The sequence below is a fragment of the Lissotriton helveticus genome, chromosome 5_2 (genome assembly GCF_964261635.1).
Source record: "Lissotriton helveticus chromosome 5_2, aLisHel1.1, whole genome shotgun sequence".
Classification (NCBI taxonomy): domain Eukaryota; kingdom Metazoa; phylum Chordata; class Amphibia; order Caudata; family Salamandridae; genus Lissotriton; species Lissotriton helveticus.
The window spans coordinates 16,361,026-16,382,453 of record NC_136066.1 but is presented as its reverse complement, the minus strand read 5'-3'; the positions used below and the strand labels follow the sequence as shown (position 1 = coordinate 16,382,453).

Sequence of the window (21,428 nt, the reverse complement as noted above, 5' to 3'; positions counted from 1 at the left end):
TGTGAATAGGATGCGTGCTGTTGTTTAATGTCGATATAGATGTATAAGTATTTTTGATAGTGTTCTATTGTTCATTGACAGCATGTATGAGTGAATCCATAGGTAAGTGATTAGATGTGTGTATATATCTATGAATCACTGAGTGGATTTTTAGATACTTGTATTGCTGTGACAATGGATTTAAATATGATACTCTGTATTTTACAAACAGTGATAAAAAATTGTAATAGTGTATGAAAAGGTGTATGTGATTGTCACGTGGATGATGTCATCAGTGATGTCATCAGTGATGTCTTTTGAGATGTCATCAGTGATGTCACTGACCATGTCATGAATGATCTAATATGTGACATCATCAGCAGTGGATTGTGGGTGCGCGAAATATAGTTAGTACAACTAACTATATAGGAGCAATTTCATTGGTTTTGTATGAGTAAAATGTCCAGCTAACTATAACACCACTAAAACTTATAGTTTTTTTGAGTGAATTTCAAAGGTTTTTTAAAAACGAATTCCTAACTATATAACTCCTGAAACCTATGGTTTTTTCAGTGAATTGCAAAGGTTTTTTTAAATGCTAATTCCTAACTATATGAGGCCTGAAACCTATGGTTTTTTCAGTTAATTTCAAAGGTTTTTTAAATGCTGATTCCTAACTATATAAGGCCTGAAACCTATGGTTTTTTCAGTGAATTTCAAAGGTTTTTTAAATGCTAATTCCTAACTATATAAGGACTGAAACCTATGGTTTTTTCAGTGAATTTCAAAGGTTTTTTAAATGCTAATTCCTAACTATATAAGGCCTGAAACCTATGGTTTTTTCAGTGTTTTTTAAAAAAAAAAATTGATTGGTTAACTGGCTTATTAAGTGTATCTTAGTGAATACATGGATATGGAATCGCTCTTTGAGGAGGGTCGGATTAAATCTTTCGATCGGCTCGTCGCCGAATTCGATCTCCCTCCCGGTCAATTCCTCCGATATCGCCAACTCCTCGAATGTTTCCGTCCTTACCACAACCTCCAGACCTGTGAACCAGACACGCATCCAGTCATACACGCAATTCTGCACATGGGTACGGGGCGCCATCTGGTCACCTAGTTATATAAAGCGATACGGGAACTCTCGAATGCTCCCCTAGTGTCCTTGCGCACCACCTGGGAAGAGGACATCGGGCACCCGTTACACGACTCGGAATGGACCAAGGCGCTTGAAGCCCCAAAACATACATCTCGGAACGCCCGTTTTAAAAACATCCAATATTACATACTACACAGGGCGTACCTGACGCCGGCGCGGCTGCAGAAATTTTACCCCACCACTCAATTCCTCTGCCCCCGATGCCACTCCCCAGCTGCAGATTTCCGTCACATGTTCTGGAGCTGCCCAGACCTCCACCCCCTATGGCGGACGGTACACGACACACTGAAAGACCTCACGGGCCTCACAACCCTAGACACCTGGGAATCCAGCGGGTTGGGCATTTTCCACATTCCGAAACAGCTCCCGGCACACAAGCGCTTTGTATCCCTGGCATTACTACAAGCGAAAAGATGTATAGCTATGCACTGGCGGTCATCAGAGGGCCCCCCCACGGCAGCATGGACATGGGCAGTATGTAAATGGGCAGCGGCGGAAGAAGACGCCCTGCGGGAGGAGGAAGCTAAGGGCGCCCATAAAAACCCCATCTCTATGGAATGGGCCATGTTATTGCATCGTTTCCGACAGCTGACACGCCCCGATGACCCGAGCACTCCCACCCCCACAACTACATCCACCCCGGCAGACCCCCCCACCCCCGCGAACCTACAGCCCCTAGACAGCGACTGATGCCGGACGCTGGCGACCCTCAGTCCCACACTTCTACCCTGCTCCTAGGGCATCTGGCCCGATGCTCAAGCTGACGCGACACTCCCGCCCTCTAGCAACCCGGCCCACTGTAAGCGCGAGCCTTTGACCCCTCAGACGCCCTACCCCTATCTCTTCTCAATATGCCCGTGCAAACGCCCAGATGCTCCTTCCCCGAGTTCTGTCCCCCCAGTTACTTGGCAACACCACAGTACAGCCTCTGCAGACCCACTCCAATGCTCCCCATGATGTTGATTCACATGCTTGTGCCTTTTCCTTTCTCCTTGAATTTCTTTTATCCTACATTTTCTAGCATATGTGATTACTTACATGGTCTGTACTGCTCTGATAACGAAATGCCAATAAAAACAAGTTTAAAAAAAGTGTATCTTAGTGAATACATATATTAGCAAGTAATGTTTAAATATTTAAATATATGCATGAGTGATGTAATATGTGACGTCATCAGCAGTGCATTGCAGACGTGCAAGTTATAGTGAGTCCAACTAACTATAACGTGGGAATTTCAATGGTTTTATGCGAGTAAAATTTCCAGCTAACTGTAACTGGTGTCAAACCTATGGTTTTTTCAGTGAATTTCAAAGGTTTTTAAAATGCTAATTCCTAACTATAACTGGTGTGTAACCTATGGTTTTTTCAGTGAATATATATATATATAAAATTTCAATGGCAAAATGAAACCCCTCATTTTGTTCCTTTTCAAATTAAATGTATTAAGTGTTACCACTTTATTCCAATCAAGATGACTTCAGGTGTGACATACTTTTGTCATAAGTAAGACTGTTAGCGTTCTAGTTGTTATTTAGAACACTCTGGGACATTCTGTCATTGGGCTATAGTTGGGCTACATCTGGCTGATATTTGGGCTACATTTGGGCTCTTTTGTCTCTGGTGGCCATCTTGGGAGACTGCATATCAGAATTCTTTTAATGAAATATAAGAGGATTTGAGAAGTCACTCAAAATGTGCCCTAATTTTTCTTTCTTCAGCACTAATCATAATTTCTATGGCAAAATGAACCCCCTCATTTTGTTCCTTTGCAAATTAAATGTTTTAAGTGTTAACACTTTATTCCAATCAAGATGACTTCAGGTGTGCCAAACTTTTGTCATAAGTAAGACTGTTAGCGCTCTAGTTGTTCTTTAGAACACTCTGGGACGTTCTGTCATTGGGCTATAGTTGGGCTACATCTGGCTGATATTTGGGCTACATTTGTTTTTTTTTGTCTCTGGTGGCCATCTTTGGGCTACATTGGGCTACATTGGGCTACAGTGGGCTACATTTGGGCTCTAACATATATATAGCCCAATGTAGCCCAATATATATTTTTCAAAGTTAATTTTCGTAAAAACCACTGGAGCACATATCTTGAGACATAGCAAAGGCACATCGGGCTACCAGTCCCTACAATTTTGCCAAGTTTGGTGGAAAACCATTCAGCCGTTCGGGCTAAAAGTGAGTCCAACCGCCCTATGGAAATTAACATGGGGAAAACACGTTTTGGGACCCCCCTTTTATCTCGGCCCCCGCTTGACGAATCCCCCCCAAAGTTTCAGGGAAGGAGCGGAGCGCCGCGAGGCAAAGTTAAGGAAAATTTCAGGAAGATTCCTCAACCGGCGCCAAAGTTATTCCCAATAGAATGTTGCGATTTCCCTATGGAAAACAATCCTAACTATATATACCAACTGGCTATCGCCAGTAGGTAATATATATATATATATATATATATATATATATATATATATATATATATATATATATATATATATAGCCACCAGAGACAAAAAAAAAAATTTGCCCAAATATCAGCCAGATGTAGCCCAACTATAGCCCAATGACAGAATTTCCCAGAGTGTTCTAAAGAACAACTAGAGCGCTAACAGTCTTACTTATGACAAAAATATGGCACACTTGAAGTCATCTTGATTGGAATAAAGTGTTGACACTTAAGACATTTAATTTGCAAAGGAACAAAATGAGGGGGTTCATTTTGCCATAGAAATTATGATTAGTGCTGAAGAAAGAAAAATTAGGGAACATTTTGAGTGACTTCTCAAATCCTCTTATATTTCATTAAAAAAATTCTGATATGCAGTCTCCCAAGATGGCCACCAGAGACAAAAGACCCCAAATGTAGCCCAAATATCAGCCAGATGTAGCCCAACTATAGCCCAATGACAGAATGTCCCAGAGTGTTCTAAAGAACAACTAGAACGCTAACAGTCTTACTTATGACAAAAGTATGGCACACCTGAAGTCATCTTGATTGGAATAAAGTGGTAACACTTATTACATTTAATTTGAAAAGGAACAAAATGAGGGGTTTCATTTTGCCATAGAAATTTTATATGAATATATATTCACTGAAAAAACCATAGGTTACACACCAGTTACAGTTAGGAATTAGCATTTAAAAATCCTTTGAAATTCACTGAAAAAACCATAGGTTTCACACTAGTTATAGTTAGCTGGAAATTTTACTCGCATAAAACCATTGAAATTCCCACGTTATAGTTAGTTGGACTCACTATAACTTGCACGTCTGCAATGCACTGCTAATGACGTCACATATTACATCACTCATGCATATATTTAAATATTTAAACATTACTCGCTAATATATGTATTCACTAAGATACACTTAATAAGCCAGTTAACCAATCAATTGTTTTTAAAAAAACACAGAAAAAAACATAGGTTTCAGGCCTTATATAGTTAGGAATTAGCATTTAAAAAACCTTTGAAATTCACTGAAAAAACCATAGGTTTCAGGCCTTATATAGTTAGGAATTAGCATTTAAAAAAACCTTTGAAATTCACTGAAAAAACCATAGGTTTCAGGCCTTATATAGTTAGGAATTAGTTTTTAAAAAACCTTTGAAATTCACTCAAAAAACTATAAGTTTTAGTGGTGTTATAGTTAGCTGGACATTTTACTCATACAAAACCAATGAAATTGCTCCTATATAGTTAGTTGTACTAACTATATTTCGCGAAACCCGCAATCCACTGCTGATGATGTCACATATTAGATCATTCATGACATGGTCAGTGACATCACTGATGACATCTCAAATGACATCACTGATGACATCACTGATGACATCATCCACATGACAATCACATACACCTTTTCTTACACTATTACAATTTTTCATCACTGTTTGTAAAATACAGAGTATCATATTTAAATCCATTGTCACAGCAATACAAGTATCTAAAAATCCACTCAGTGATTCATAGATGTATACACACATCTAATCACTTACCTATGGATTCACTCATACCTGCTGTCAATGAACAATAGAACACTATCAAAAATACTTATACATCTATATCGACATTAAACAACAGCACGCATCCTATTCACATATGAAGTCATCCTACTCACTTATGCAAACAATGGATCATACTTACATATTTACTTAGCAAAACACTTATACAAACACCACTTCTTCTATTCATTTAGATAGTAAGTCATACTTAGTGAATTATAAAATCATTATTACAAGTATACAGTTATCCATACAGTCACTCACACAATCATTGTCTTATGTATACTTATTTATATACAACAACTGACACATACACTGCCTTTTATTTTTCTAGTTTGTTGGACCTGTACCTTTGAGAAATATATTTGCTCATCACCACACCCGTAAAGAGATTCCCTCACCCAAACTGTTAGAACATGTAGTTTTAACTTCATATATCTACTGAATCAACTATTCACACATCTTTGGACAGTCACACACCCCCCACCGAACCACACACACTTTCACACTCCCATACAAATACTCTGTTAACTAATCAATAACTAATATAGACTTTCACATAGCTAGTAACCAACTGTAGAATCAGTTTACACAACGACTGACAAAGTGATACAGATATTCACACAGTTTAGTCACTATCCACTATATTTAGTGAGACATTATAAATTGGCCAAGTAAACAGTCAATTACACTGCTACTAAATCCTCCATCCAAATATTTATTTATATATATCCACTCATTCTTCAATGTAAATTGCTATATATATAATGCATATTTAAATAACGAAGCAAACCACATTCACTGAATGATGTCCTCAGTGATGTCATCAGTGATGTCATTTGAGATGTCATCAGTGATGTCACTGACCATGTCATGAATGATCTAATATGTGACATCATCAGCAGTGGATTGCGGGTGCGCGAAATATAGTTAGTACAACTAACTATATAGGAGCAATTTCATTGGTTTTGTATGAGTAAAATGTCCAGCTAACTATAACACCACTAAAACTTATAGTTTTTTGAGTGAATTTCAAAGGTTTTTTAAATGCTAATTCCTAACTATATAAGGCCTGAATCCTATGGTTTTTCAGTGAATATATATATGGTTTTGCATTATGTGTGATGTCCTTGGAGTGTTATTTTAATGTATACTGAATAATTGTCAGGATTTTCAGTCGTTTTCAAGACTTGGCTGCAGCTGTTTGTGGAGGAGGTGACGTGTGGTCCCAGATAGGGACAGTGACATCCCTTTCTAAGATCTAATGTGCTAAGACTCTGACTTATCGCTCATCTGTGTCCAGAGCCGGTGTGTGGAGCTCGAGCTGTTCCTTGAACGCCTGCTCAGGGCTGGGTTTATGTTCTTTCTTTCTGGATCTGCTGGTAAAAATGGGATTATTAATAGGGCGCGCGATCCAAGGGTCTGGCCAAATGCAATAAAATGAAATAAAACTGGGCCAAAGATACGAGCCCCTGTGGGCTGCGCCAGGAGACAGTCAGGCCAGGGCGGGGGTGGCCGAAACGCGTCGGCGCATCCGGGGACAGATCAGGAATCCCGGACCGCTTGGAACATGGACACCCCCTGGTAACACACGCATCACCTGGCTACAGGTGGGGTAACATCTATGACGGTGTCCTGTATATATGTTTTAAAGACAATTATTGTGAGGTTCCCACATGTATGTCCAATATCCCCACATGTCCTCTGGTAATCCAACCTAGCTTCACATGTGCGCGTCTGTCTGTCCCGTTCACGGACAGGAGGCTGTTTGCAGGGCATTGTGTAAAATAAGACTGAAGAAGGTGCGCGTGACAAGAAACCCTCGTCTAACTCCCAGCATGCTCGTGGTCCTCTCATGCATGCGATCCGAGCTCAGGTGCGCGTGCCCTTGAACTCTTTGTATGTCACGCACGTGATCTTTGAACAGGGGCGCGCGCCCATGGATACTCGCATGTTATGTTACTTTCACGCAATGCGGAGAATCTACTGCTTGAACCTCCCACTTTCAAGAAGGAAAGAACAATGGCCCAATCCTTTTCAGGCAACGCAGTGAAAATCTGGAACTCCTTTCCACCTCAGCTCCGGACCACCACCCCCTCCCAGGCCTTCAAAAGGGACCTCAAAGTTCTCCTCCTCCAGAGACACCTCCAAAAGTAATTCACGTCCTCTTGCTATTTGTGAGGAAGACTTCCCACTACTGATAATTTCTACTTTCCATGACCATGGATGTGCCTTCCCAGTGTATGCCTGTGATTGGAGGGTCTGCCTTTTTGCAGTATTTTACATGTACTGGTGTTCGGTGCCCTTTTGTAACATGCACACACCACTCTGCCCTTGCAACACACGGCGGCTACCTCTCACATGTCTTTACCTTTGATACTTGCACAAGTGCCACCCTGCCCATGTAACGCTTGTTCCTGAGCCTGAGTGTCTAGCACTTATTGCAGGACTATACCTCTAATTATACTCTGTTTTCTCTTATAATCTGCACACTTGTCACTTTCATTTCCTCTTGTGCACATTTGACTACCTCATGTATTTTGGTTGCTCCCAATTTTTACTCAAGTATTTTGTTTGCTCACGATTGTCACTATTACCTTTACTACCTCATGTAATTTTGGTTGCTCACAGTTTTTACTACCTCATGTATTTTGGTTGCTCACAATTGTCACTATTACCTTATGTAAGTAACCTATGTTTTTGCAATCTGTTCTTTTGTAATGTTTCTCATTATGTTTCATTCCTGTTCCTAATGTGAAGCGCTCTGACACCTTCGGGTAAAGTCCGCGCTATATAAAAATGCATAAATAAATAAATAAAATAAATAAATATGTCACCCATGTGGTCTGTGCACAGGGGCACGTGCCCTTGGATGCTGTCTATGTCACGCATGTGATCTGTGCACAGGGGCGCGTGCCCTTGGATGCTCTATATGTCACGCATGTGATCTGTGCACAGGGGCGCGTGCCCTTGGATGCTGTCTATGTCACGCATGTGATCTGTGCACAGGGGCGCGTGCCCTTGGATGCTCTATATGTCACGCATGTGATCCGTGCACAGGGGCGCGTGCCCTTGGATGCCCTGTATGTCATGTCACGCACATGATCATGGGGTGCAGGGCTGCTCAGCAGCAGACGAGTGCTGCCCCCTGCTGCCAGGGCTGGGGCCCTGCAGCCGTCCGGGGACTGGTGAGGGAGGGGACCCCCGGGAGAGGTGCGAGGAGGGAGTGCCAGGGTGTGGGGGCGGAGCCTCGAGGTCACGTGGCGTGGGGGCGGAGCATCGAGGTCACGTGGTGTGGGGGCGGAGCCTCGAGGTCACGTGGTGTGGGGGCGGAGCCTCGAGGTCACGTATGCAGATATTCGCAGTATAAACTTGGCCCCCCTCATCTGGGCCTTTCCTTCCTTTCCTTCTTCACTTCACATAAAATGTCTCCATAAATGGAGGCCCCGGAGCGCGGACTGTAAACATCACCAGAGGACAGGAGGGGGAATGACTGCCCGGCAGCTGACAGCACAGCAGGCACTGGAAGGGAAGACCACAGGCACTGGGGGGCGTGAGCGCAGGCACTGGAGGGAAGGAGCGCAGGCACTGGAGGGAATGAGCGCAGGCACTGGAGGGCACGAGCGCAGGCACTGGAGGGCATGAGCGCAGGCACTGGAGGGCATGAGCGCAGGCACTGGAAGGAATGAGCGCAGGCACTGGAGGGCACGAGCGCAGGCACTGGAGGGCACGAGCGCAGGCACTGGAGGGCATGAGCGCAGGCACTGGAGGGCATGAGCGCAGGCACTGGAAGGAATGAGCGCAGGCACTGGAGGGCACGAGCGCAGGCACTGGAGGGCATGAGCGCAGGCACTGGAGGGAATGAGCGCAGGCACTGGAGGGCACGAGCGCAGGCACGAGCGCAGGCATTGGAGGGCATGAGCGCAGGCACTGGAGGGCATTAGTGCAGGCACTAGATGGAATGAACGCAGGCACTAGAGGGAATGAGCACAGGCACTGGAGGGCATGAGAGCAGGCACTGGAGGGAATGAGCTTAGGCACTGGAGGGAAGGACCGCAGGCACTGGAGGGCATGAGTGCAGGCACTGCAGGGCATGAGAGCAGGCACTGGAGTTAATGAGCCCAGGCACTGGAGGGAATGAGCGCAGGCACTGGAGGGAATGAGTGCAGGCACTGGAGGGAATGAGCGCAGGCACTGGAGGGAATGAGCACAGGCACTGGAGGGAATGAGAGCAGGCACTGGAGGGCACGAGCGCAGGCACTGGAGGGCACGAGCGCAGGCACTGGAGGGAATAAGCGCAGGCACTGGAGGGCATGAGTGCAGGCACTGGAGGGCATGAGAGCAGGCACTGGAGGGCATGAGCGCAGGCACTGGAGTTAATGAGCCCAGGCACTGGAGGGAATGAGAGCAGGCACTGGAGGGAACGAGCGCAGGCACTGGAGGGAACGAGCGCAGGCACTGGAGGGAATGAGCACAGGCACTGGAGGGCATGAGCGCAGGCACTGGAGGGCATGAGAGCAGGCACTGGAGGGCATGAGAGCAGGCATGGAGGGCATGAGCGCAGGCACTGGAGGGAATGAGCGCAGGCACTGCAGGGAATGAGCGCAGGCACTGCAGGGCATGAGCGCAGGCACTGGAGGGAAGGAGCGCAGGCACTGGAGGGCATGAGCACAGGCACTGGGGGAATGAGCACAGGCACTGGAGGGAATGAGCGCAGGCATTGGAGGGAATGAGCGCAGGCACTGGAGGGCATGAGCACAGGCACTGGAGTGCATGAGCGCAGGCACTGGAGTGCATGAGCGCGGGCACTAGAGGGAATGAGCGCAGGCACTGGAGGGCATGAGCGCGGGCACTGGAGGGAATGAGCACAGGCACTGGAGGGCATGAGCACAGGCACTGGAGGGCATGAGAGCTGGCACTGGAGGGAATGAGCACAGGAACTGGAGGGAATGAGCGCAGGCACTGGAGGGCATGAACGCAGGCACTGGAGGGAATGAGCGCAGGCACTGGAGGGAATGAGCGCAGGCACTGGAGGGCATGAGCGCAGGCACTGGAGGAAATGAGCGCAGGCACTGGAGGGAACGAGCGCAGGCACTGGAGGGCACGAGCACACGCACTGGAGGGCATGAGCGCAGGCACTGGAGGGAATGAGCGCAGGCACTGGAGGGCACGAGCGCAGGCACTGGAGTGCATGAGCGCAGGCACTGGAGTGCATGAGCGCGGGCACTGGAGGGAATGAGCGCGGGCACTGGAGGGAATGAGCGTGGGCACTGGAGGGAATGAGCGCAGGCACTGAAGGGCACGAGCGCAGGCACTGGAGTGCACGAGCGCAGGCGCTGGAGTGCACGAGCGCAGGCACTGGAGTGCCTGAGCGCAGGCAGTGGAGGGCACGAGCGCAGGCATTGGAGGGCATGAGCGCAGGCATTGGAGGGAATGAGCGCAGGCACTGGAGGGAATGAGCGCAGGCACTGGAGGGAATGAAAGCAGACACTGGAGTGCACGAGCGCAGGCACTGGAGGGAATGAGCGCAGGCACTGCAGGGAATGAGCGCAGGCACTGCAGGGCATGAGCGCAGGCACTGGAGGGAAGGAGCGCAGGCACTGGAGGGCATGAGCACAGGCACTGGGGGAATGAGCACAGGCATTGGAGGGAATGAGCGCAGGCACTGGAGGGCATGAGCGCAGGCACTGGAGTGCACGAGCGCAGGCACTGGAGGGAATGAACGCAGGCACTGGAGGGCATGAGCGCAGGCACTGGAGTTAATGTGCCCAGGCACTGGAGGGCATCACCACAGGCACTGGAGTGCATTAGCCCAGGCACTGGAGGGCATGAGCCCAGGCACTGGAGGGCATGAGCGCAGGCACTGGAGGGAAGGACCGTAGGCACTGGAGGGCATCAGCGCAGGCACTGGAGGGCATGGGAGCAGGCAATGGGGGCGTGAGCACAGGTTTTGGAGGGAATAAGCGCAGGCACTGGAGGGCACGAGCGCAGGCACTGGAGGGCATGAGCGCAGGCACTGGAGGGAATGAGCACAGGCACTGGAGGGCACGAGCGCAGGCACGAGTGCACGAGCGCAGGCATTGGAGGGCATGAGCGCAGGCACTGGAGGGCATTAGTGCAGGCACTAGATGGAATGAACGCAGGCACTAGAGGGAATGAGCACAGGCACTGGAGGGCATGAGAGCAGGCACTGGAGGGAATGAGCTTAGGGACTGGAGGGAATGAGCACAGGCACTGGAGGGAAAGACCGCAGGCACTGGAGGGCATGAGTGCAGGCACTGCAGGGCATGAGAGCAGGCACTAGAGTTAATGAGCCCAGGCACTGAAGGGAATGAGCGCAGGCACTGGAGGGAATGAGCGCAGGCACTGGAGGGAATGAGCACAGGCACTGGAGGGAATGAGCGCAGGACCTGGAGGGAATGAGCGCAGGCACTGGAGGGCATGAGCGCAGGCACTGGAGGGAATGAGCCCAGGCATTGGAGGGAATGAGCGCAGGCACTGGAGGGCACGAGCGCAGGCACTGGAGGGCATGAGAGCAGGCACTGGAGGGCATGAGTGCAGGCACTGGAGTTAATGAGCCCAGGCACTGGAGGGAATGAGCGCAGGCACTGGAGGGAATGAGCACAGGCACTGGAGGGAACGAGCGCAGGCACTGGAGGGAATGAGCGTAGGCACTGGAGGGATTGAGCACAGGCACTGGAGGGAATAAGTGCAGGCACTAGAGGGAATGAGCACAGGCACTGGAGGGAATGAGCGCAGGCACTGTAGGGCATGAGCACAGGCACTGGAGGGCATGAGAGCAGGCATTGGAGAGAAGGAGCGCAGGCACTGGAGGGAATGAGCGCAGGCACTGGAGGGCACGAGCGCAGGCACTGGAGGGAATAAGCGCAGGCACTGGAGGGCACGAGTGCAGGCACTGGAGGGCATGAGAGCAGGCACTGGAGGGCATGAGCGCAGGCAGTGGAGGGCACGAGCGCAGGCATTGGAGGGCATGAGCGCAGGCATTGGAGGGAATGAGCGCAGGCACTGGAGGGAATGAGCGCAGGCACTGGAGGGAATGAAAGCAGACACTGGAGTGCACGAGCGCAGGCACTGGAGGGAATGAGCGCAGGCACTGCAGGGAATGAGCGCAGGCACTGCAGGGCATGAGCGCAGGCACTGGAGGGAAGGAGCGCAGGCACTGGAGGGCATGAGCACAGGCACTGGGGGAATGAGCACAGGCATTGGAGGGAATGAGCGCAGGCACTGGAGGGCATGAGCGCAGGCACTGGAGTGCACGAGCGCAGGCACTGGAGGGAATGAACGCAGGCACTGGAGGGCATGAGCGCAGGCACTGGAGTTAATGTGCCCAGGCACTGGAGGGCATCACCACAGGCACTGGAGTGCATTAGCCCAGGCACTGGAGGGCATGAGCCCAGGCACTGGAGGGCATGAGCGCAGGCACTGGAGGGAAGGACCACAGGCACTGGAGGGCACGAGCGCAGGCACTGGAGGGCACGAGCGCAGGCACTGGAGGGCATGAGCGCAGGCACTGGAGTTAATGAGCCCAGGCACTGGAGGGAAGGACCGTAGGCACTGGAGGGCATCAGCGCAGGCACTGGAGGGCATGGGAGCAGGCAATGGGGGCGTGAGCACAGGTTTTGGAGGGAATAAGCGCAGGCACTGGAGGGCACGAGCGCAGGCACTGGAGGGCATGAGCGCAGGCACTGGAGGGAATGAGCACAGGCACTGGAGGGCACGAGCGCAGGCACGAGTGCACGAGCGCAGGCATTGGAGGGCATGAGCGCAGGCACTGGAGGGCATTAGTGCAGGCACTAGATGGAATGAACGCAGGCACTAGAGGGAATGAGCACAGGCACTGGAGGGCATGAGAGCAGGCACTGGAGGGAATGAGCTTAGGGACTGGAGGGAATGAGCACAGGCACTGGAGGGAAAGACCGCAGGCACTGGAGGGCATGAGTGCAGGCACTGCAGGGCATGAGAGCAGGCACTAGAGTTAATGAGCCCAGGCACTGAAGGGAATGAGCGCAGGCACTGGAGGGAATGAGCGCAGGCACTGGAGGGAATGAGCACAGGCACTGGAGGGAATGAGCGCAGGACCTGGAGGGAATGAGCGCAGGCACTGGAGGGCATGAGCGCAGGCACTGGAGGGAATGAGCCCAGGCATTGGAGGGAATGAGCGCAGGCACTGGAGGGCACGAGCGCAGGCACTGGAGGGCATGAGAGCAGGCACTGGAGGGCATGAGTGCAGGCACTGGAGTTAATGAGCCCAGGCACTGGAGGGAATGAGCGCAGGCACTGGAGGGAATGAGCGCAGGCACTGGAGGGAACGAGCGCAGGCACTGGAGGGAATGAGCGTAGGCACTGGAGGGATTGAGCACAGGCACTGGAGGGAATAAGTGCAGGCACTAGAGGGAATGAGCACAGGCACTGGAGGGAATGAGCGCAGGCACTGTAGGGCATGAGCACAGGCACTGGAGGGCATGAGAGCAGGCATTGGAGAGAAGGAGCGCAGGCACTGGAGGGAATGAGCGCAGGCACTGGAGGGCACGAGCGCAGGCACTGGAGGGAATAAGCGCAGGCACTGGAGGGCACGAGTGCAGGCACTGGAGGGCATGAGAGCAGGCACTGGAGGGCATGAGCGCAGGCACTGGAGGGAATAAGCGCAGGCACTGGAGGGAACGAGCGCAGGCACTGGAGGGAACAAGCGCAGGCACTGGAGGGAATGAGCACAGGCACTGGAGGGCACGAGCGCAGGCACTGGAGGGAATGAGCGCAGGCACTGTAGGGAATAAGCGCAGGCACTAGAGGGAATGAGCACAGGCACTGGAGGGAATGAGTGCAGGCACTGGAGGGCATGAGCACAGGCACTGGAGGGCATGAGAGCAGGCATTGGAGAGAAGGAGCGCAGGCACTGGAGGGCATGAGAGCAGGCATTGGAGGGAATGAGCGCAGGCACTGGAGGGCACGAGCGCAGGCACTGGAGTTAATGAGCCCAGGCACTGGAGGGAATGAGCGCAGGCATTGGAGGGATTGAACGCAGGCACTGGAGGGCAAGAGCACAGGCACTGTAGGGAAGGAGCGCAGGCACTGGAGGGAATGAGCACAGGCACTGGAGGGAATGAGCACAGGCACTAGAGGGAATGAGCACAGGCACTGGAGGGAATGAGCGCAGGCACTGGAGGGCATGAGAGCAGGCACTTAATGGAATGAGCACAGGCATTGGAGGGAATGAGCGCAGGCACTGGAGGACACGAGCGCAGGCACTGGAGGGAATGAGAGCAGGCACTGGAGGGAACGAGCGCAGGCACTGGAGGGAACAAGCGCAGGCACTGGAGGGAATGAGCACAGGCACTGGAGGGCATGAGCGCAGGCACTGGAGGGAATGAGCGCAGGCACTGTAGGGAATAAGCGCAGGCACTAGAGGGAATGAGCACAGGCACTGGAGGGAATGAGTGCAGGCACTGGAGGGCATGAGCACAGGCACTGGAGGGCATGAGAGCAGGCATTGGAGAGAAGGAGCGCAGGCACTGGAGGGCATGAGAGCAGGCATTGGAGGGAATGAGCGCAGGCACTGGAGGGCACGAGTGCAGGCACTGGAGTTAATGAGCCCAGGCACTGGAGGGAATGAGCGCAGGCATTGGAGGGATTGAACGCAGGCACTGGAGGGCAAGAGCACAGGCACTGTAGGGAAGGAGCGCAGGCACTGGAGGGAATGAGCACAGGCACTGGAGGGAATGAGCACAGGCACTAGAGGGAATGAGCACAGGCACTGGAGGGAATGAGCGCAGGCACTGGAGGGCATGAGAGCAGGCACTTAATGGAATGAGCACAGGCATTGGAGGGAATGAGCGCAGGCACTGGAGGACACGAGCGCAGGCACTGGAGGGAATGAGCACAGGCACTGGAGGGAATGGGGGAATGAGCGCAGGCACTGGAGGGAATGAAAGCAGGCACTGGAGGAAATTAGCGCAGGCACTGGAGGGAATGAGCGCAGGCACTGGAGGGCACGAGCACAGGCACGGGAGGGCATGAGTGCAGGCACTGGAGGGCATGAGCGAAGGCACTGGAGGGCATGAGAGCAGGCATGGAGGGCATGAGCGCAGACACTGGAGTTAATGAGCCCAGGCACTGGAGGGAATGAGCGCAGGCACTGGAGGGAATGAGCACAGGAACTGGAGGGAATGACCGCAGGCACTGGAGGGCATGAACGCAGGCACTGGAGGGCATGAGAGCAGGCACTGAAGGGAATGAGCGCAGGCACTGGAGGGAATGAGCACAGGCACTGGAGGGAATGAGCGCAGGCATTGGAGGGAATGAGCGCAGGCACTGGAGGGCATGAGCACAGGCACTGGAGTGCATGAGCGCAGGCACTGGAGTGCATGAGCGCGGGCACTGGAGGGAATGAGCGCAGGCACTGGAGGGCATGAGCGCAGGCACTGGAGGAAATGAGCGCAGGCACTGGAGGGAACGAGCGCAGGCAATGGAGGGCACGAGCACACGCACTGGAGGGCATGAACGCAGGCACTGGAGGGAATGAGCGCAGGCACTGGAGGGCATGAGCGCAGGCACTGGAGTGCATGAGCGCAGGCACTGGAGTGCATGAGCGCGGGCACTGGAGGGAATGAGCGCGGGCACTGGAGGGAATGAGCGTGGGCACTGGAGGGAATGAGCGCAGGCACTGGAGGGCACGAGCGCAGGCACTGGAGGGCACGAGCGCAGGCACTGGAGTGCACGAGCGCAGGCGCTGGAGTGCACGAGCGCAGGCACTGGAGTGCATGAGCGCTGGCAGTGGAGGGCACGAGCGCAGGCATTGGAGGGCATGAGCGCAGGCATTGGAGGGAATGAGCGCAGGCACTGGAGGGAATGAGCGCAGGCACTGGAGGGAATGAAAGCAGACACTGGAGTGCACAAGCGCAGGCACTGGAGGGAATGAGCGCAGGCACTGCAGGGAATGAGCGCAGGCACTGCAGGGAATGAGCGCAGGCACTGGAGGGAAGGAGCGCAGGCACTGGAGGGCATGAGCACAGGCACTGGGGGAATGAGCACAGGCATTGGAGGGAATGAGCGCAGGCACTGGAGTGCACGAGCGCAGGCACTGGAGGGAATGAACGCAGGCACTGGAGGGCATCACCACAGGCACTGGAGTGCATTAGCCTAGGCACTGGAGGGCATGAGCGCAGGCACTGGAGGGCATGAGCACAGGCACTGGAGGGAAGGACCAGAGGCACTGGAGGGCACGAGCGCAGGCACTGGAGGGCACGAGCGCAGGCACTGGAGGGCATGAGCGCAGGCACTGGAGGGCATGAGAGCAGGCACTGGAGGGAAGGACCACAGGCACTGGAGGGCACGAGCGCAGGCACTGGAGGGCACGAGCGCAGGCACTGGAGGGCATGAGCGCAGGCACTGGAGTTAATGAGCCCAGGCACTGGAGGGAAGGACCGTAGGCACTGGAGGGCATCAGCGCAGGCACTGGAGGGCATCAGCACAGGCACTGGAGGGAATGAGTGCAGGCACTGGAGGGCATGAGTGCAGGCACTGGAGGGAATGAGCGCAGGCACTGGAGGGCACGAGCGCAGGCACTGAAGGGCATGAGCGCAGGCACTGGAGGGCATGAGTGCAGGCACTGGAGGGAATAAGCGCAGGCACTGGAGGGCACGAGTGCAGGCACTGGAGGGCATGAGCGCAGGCACTGGAGGGAATGAGCGCAGGCACTGGAGGGCACGAGCGCAGGCACGAGGGCACGAGCGCAGGCATTGGAGGGCATGAGCGCAGGCACTGGAGGGCATTAGTGCAGGAACTAGATGGAATGAACGCAGGCACTAGAGGGAATGAGCACAGGCACTGGAGGGCATGAGAGCAGGCACTGGAGGGAATGAGCTTAGGGACTGGAGGGAATGAGCACAGGCACTGGAGGGAAAGACCGCAGGCACTGGAGGGCATGAGTGCAGGCACTGCAGGGCATGAGAGCAGGCACTGGAGTTAATGAGCCCAGGCACTGAAGGGAATGAGCGCAGGCACTGGAGGGAATGAGCGCAGGCACTGGAGGGAATGAGCACAGGCACTGGAGGGAATGAGCGCAGGCACTGGAGGGAATGAGCGCAGGCACTGGAGGGAATGAGAGCAGGCACTGGAGGGCACGAGCGCAGGCACTGGAGGGCATGAGCGCAGGCACTGGAGGGAATGAGCCCAGGCATTGGAGGGAATGAGCGCAGGTACTGGAGGGCACGAGCGCAGGCACTGGAGGGCATGAGAGCAGGCACTGGAGGGCATGAGTGCAGGCACTGGAGTTAATGAGCCCAGGCACTGGAGTTAATGAGCCCAGGCACTGGAGGGAATGAGCGCAGGCACTGGAGGGAATGAGCGCAGGCACTGGAGGGAACGAGCGCAGGCACTGGAGGGAATGAGCGTAGGCACTGGAGGTAATGAGCACAGGCACTGGAGGGAATAAGTGCAGGCACTAGAGGGAATGAGCACAGGCACTGGAGGGAATGAGCGCAGGCACTGTAGGGCATGAGCACAGGCACTGGAGGGCATGAGAGCAGGCATTGGAGAGAAGGAGCGCAGGCACTGGAGGGAATGAGCGCAGGCACTGGAGGGAACGAGCGCAGGCACTGGAGGGAATGAGCGCAGGCACTGGAGGGAATGAGCACAGGCACTGAAGGGCATGAGCGCAGGCACTGGAGGGCATGAGAGCAGGCACTGAAGGGCATGAGAGCAGGCACTGGAGGGCATGAGAGCAGGCACTGGAGGGCATTAGCGCAGGCACTGGAGGGCATGATCGCAGGCATTGGAGGGAATGAGCGCAGGCACTAGAGGGAATGAGCACAGGCACTGGAGGGAATGAGCGCAGGCACTGGAGGGCATGAGCACAGGCACTGGAGGGCATGAGAGCAGGCATTGGAGAGAAGGAGCGCAGGCACTGGAGGGCATGAGAGCAGGCATTGGAGGGAATGAGCGCCGGCACTGGAGGGCACGAGCGCAGGCACTGGAGTTAATGAGCCCAGGCACTGGAGGGAATGAGCGCAGGCACTGGAGGGAATGAACGCAGGCACTGGAGGGCAAGAGCACAGGCACTGAAGGGAAGGAGCGCAGGCACTGGAGGGAATGAGCACAGGCACTGGAGGGAATGAGCGCAGGCACTAGAGGGAATGAGCACAGGCACTGGAGGGAATGAGCGCAGGCACTGGAGGGCATGAGAGCAGGCACTTAATGGAATGAGCACAGGCATTGGAGGGAATGAGCGCAGGCACTGGAGGAGACAAGCGCAGGCACTGGAGGGAAAGGGGGAATGAGCGCAGGCACTGGAGGGAATGAAAGCAGGCACTGGAGGAAATGAGCGCAGGCACTGGAGGGAATGAGCGCAGGCACTGGAGGGCACGAGCACAGGCACGGGAGGGCATGAGTGCAGGCACTGGAGGGCATGAGCGCAGGCACTGGAGGGCATGAGAGCAGGCATGGAGGGCATGAGCGCAGGCACTGGAGTTAATGAGCCCAGGCACTGGAGGGAATGAGCGCAGGCACTGGAGGGAATGAGCACAGGAACTGGAGGGAATGAGCGCAGGCACTGGAGGGCATGAACGCAGGCACTGGAGGGCATGAGAGCAGGCACTGGAGGGCACGAGCACAGGCACTGGAGGAAATGAGCGCAGGCACTGGAGGGAACGAGCGCAGGCACTGGAGGGCACGAGCACACGCACTGGAGGGCATGAGCGCAGGCACTGGAGGGAACGAGCGCAGGCACTGGAGGGCACGAGCGCAGGCACTGGAGTGCATGAGCGCAGGCACTGGAGTGCATGAGCGCGGGCACTGGAGGGAATGAGCGCGGGCACTGGAGGGAATGAGCGTGGGCACTGGAGGGCACGAGCGCAGGCACTGGAGTGCACGAGCGCAGGCACTGGAGTGCACGAGCGCAGGCACTGGAGTGCATGAGCGCTGGCACTGGAGGGCACAAGCGCAGGCATTGGAGGGCATGAGCGCAGGCATTGGAGGGAATGAGCGCAGGCACTGGAGGGAATGAGCGCAGGCACTGGAGGGAATGAAAGCAGGCACTGGAGTGCACGAGCGCAGGCACTAGAGGGAATGAGCGCAGGCACTGCAGGGCATGAGCGCAGGCACTGGAGGGAAGGAGCGCAGGCACTGGAGGGCATGAGCACAGGCACTGGGGGAATGAGCACAGGCATTGGAGGGAATGAGCGCAGGCACTGGAGGGCATGAGCGCAGGCACTGGAGTGCACGAGCGCAGGCACTGGAGGGAATGAGCGCAGGCACTGGAGGGCATGAGCGCAGGCACTGGAGTTAATGTGCCCAGGCACTGGAGGGCATCACCACAGGCACTGGAGTGCATTAGACCAGGCACTGGAGGGCATGAGCACAGGCACTGGAGGGCATGAGCGCAGGCACTGGAGGGAATGAGCGCAGGCACTGGAGGGCATGAGAGCAGGCACTGGAGGGCATGAGAGCAGGCACTGGAGGGAAGGACCACAGGCACTGGAGGGCACGAGCGCAGGCACTGGAGGGCACGAGCGCAGGCACTGGAGGGCATGAGCGCAGGCACTGGAGTTAATGAGACCAGGCACTGGAGGGAAGGACCGCAGGCACTGGAGGGCATCAGCGCAGGCACTGGAGGGCATGGGAGCAGGCAATGGGGGCGTGAGCGCAGGCTTTGGAGGGAATGAGCGCAGGCACTGGAGGGAAGGACCACAGGCACTGGAGGGCATCAGCCCAGGCACTGGAGGGCATCAGCACAGGCACTGGAGGGAATGAGTGCAGGCACTGGAGGGCATGAGTGCAGGCACTGGAGGGAATGAGCGCAGGCACTGGAGGGCACGAGCGCAGGCACTGAAGGGCATGAGCGCAGGCACTGGAGGGCATGAGTGCAGGCACTGGAGGGAATAAGCGCAGGCACTGGAGGGCACGAGCGCAGGCACTGGAGGGCATGAGCGCAGGCACTGGAGGGAATGAGCAAAGGCACTGGAGGGCACGAGCACAGGCACTGAAGGGAATGAGCGCAGGCACTGGAGGGAATGAGCGCTGGCACTGGAGGGCATGAGTGCAGGCACTGGAGGGCACGAGCGCAGGCACTGGAGTGCATGAGCGGAGGCACTGGAGTGCATGAGCGCAGGCACTAGAGGGCACGAGCACAGGCACTGGAGGAAATGAGCGCAGGCACTGGAGGGAACGAGCGCAGGCACTGGAGGGCACGAGCACACGCACTGGAGGGCATGAGCGCAGGCACTGGAGGGAACGAGCGCAGGCACTGGAGGGCACGAGCGCAGGCACTGGAGTGCATGAGCGCAGGCACTGGAGTGCATGAGCGCGGGCACTGGAGGGAATGAGCGCGGGCACTGGAGGGAATGAGCGCGGGCACTGGAGGGCACGAGCGCAGGCACTGGAGTGCACGAGCGCAGGCACTGGAGTGCACGAGCGCAGGCACTGGAGTGCATGAGCGCTGGCACTGGAGGGCACAAGCGCAGGCATTGGAGGGCATGAGCGCAGGCATTGGAGGGAATGAGCGCAGGCACTGGAGGGAATGAGCGCAGGCACTGGAGGGCATGAAAGCAGGCACTGGAGTGCATGAGCGCAGGCACTAGAGGGAATGAGCGCAGGCACTGCAGGGCATGAGCGCAGGCACTGGAGGGAAGGAGCGCAGGCACTGGAGGGCATGAGCACAGGCACTGGGGGAATGAGCACAGGCATTGGAGGGAATGAGCGCAGGCACTGGAGGGCATGAGCACAGGCACTGGAGTGCACGAGCGCAGGCACTGGAGGGCATGAGCGCAGGCACTGGAGTTAATGTGCCCAGGCACTGGAGTTAATGTGCCCAGGCACTGGAGGGCATCACCACAGGCACTGGAGTGCATTAGACCAGGCACTGGAGGACATGAGCACAGGCACTGGAGGGCATGAGCGCAGGCACTGGAGGGAATGAGCGCAGGCACTGGAGGGCATGAGAGAAGGCACTGGAGGGCATGAGAGCAGGCACTGGAGGGAAGGACCACAGGCACTGGAGGGCACGAGCGCAGGCACTGGAGGGCACGAGCGCAGGCACTGTAGGGCATGAGCGCAGGCACTGTAGTTAATGAGCCCAGGCACTGGAGGGAAGGACCGCAGGCACTGGAGGGCATCAGCGCAGGCACTGGAGGGCATGGGAGCAGGCAATGGGGGCGTGAGCGCAGGCTTTGGAGGGAATGAGCGCAGGCACTGGAGGGAAGGACCACAGGCACTGGAGGGCATCAGCCCAGGCACTGGAGGGCATCAGCCCAGGCACTGGAGGGCATCAGTGC

At 54.6% G+C, this 21,428-nt stretch overlaps 1 protein-coding gene across 1 annotated transcript in view; it reads left to right on the top strand.

Moving 5' to 3' along the window:
• COL27A1 (collagen type XXVII alpha 1 chain) overlaps positions 1-21,428 on the top strand; it is a 1,232,768-nt gene that overhangs the window by 133,260 nt on the left and 1,078,080 nt on the right. The gene's annotated exons all lie outside the window — the stretch shown is intronic.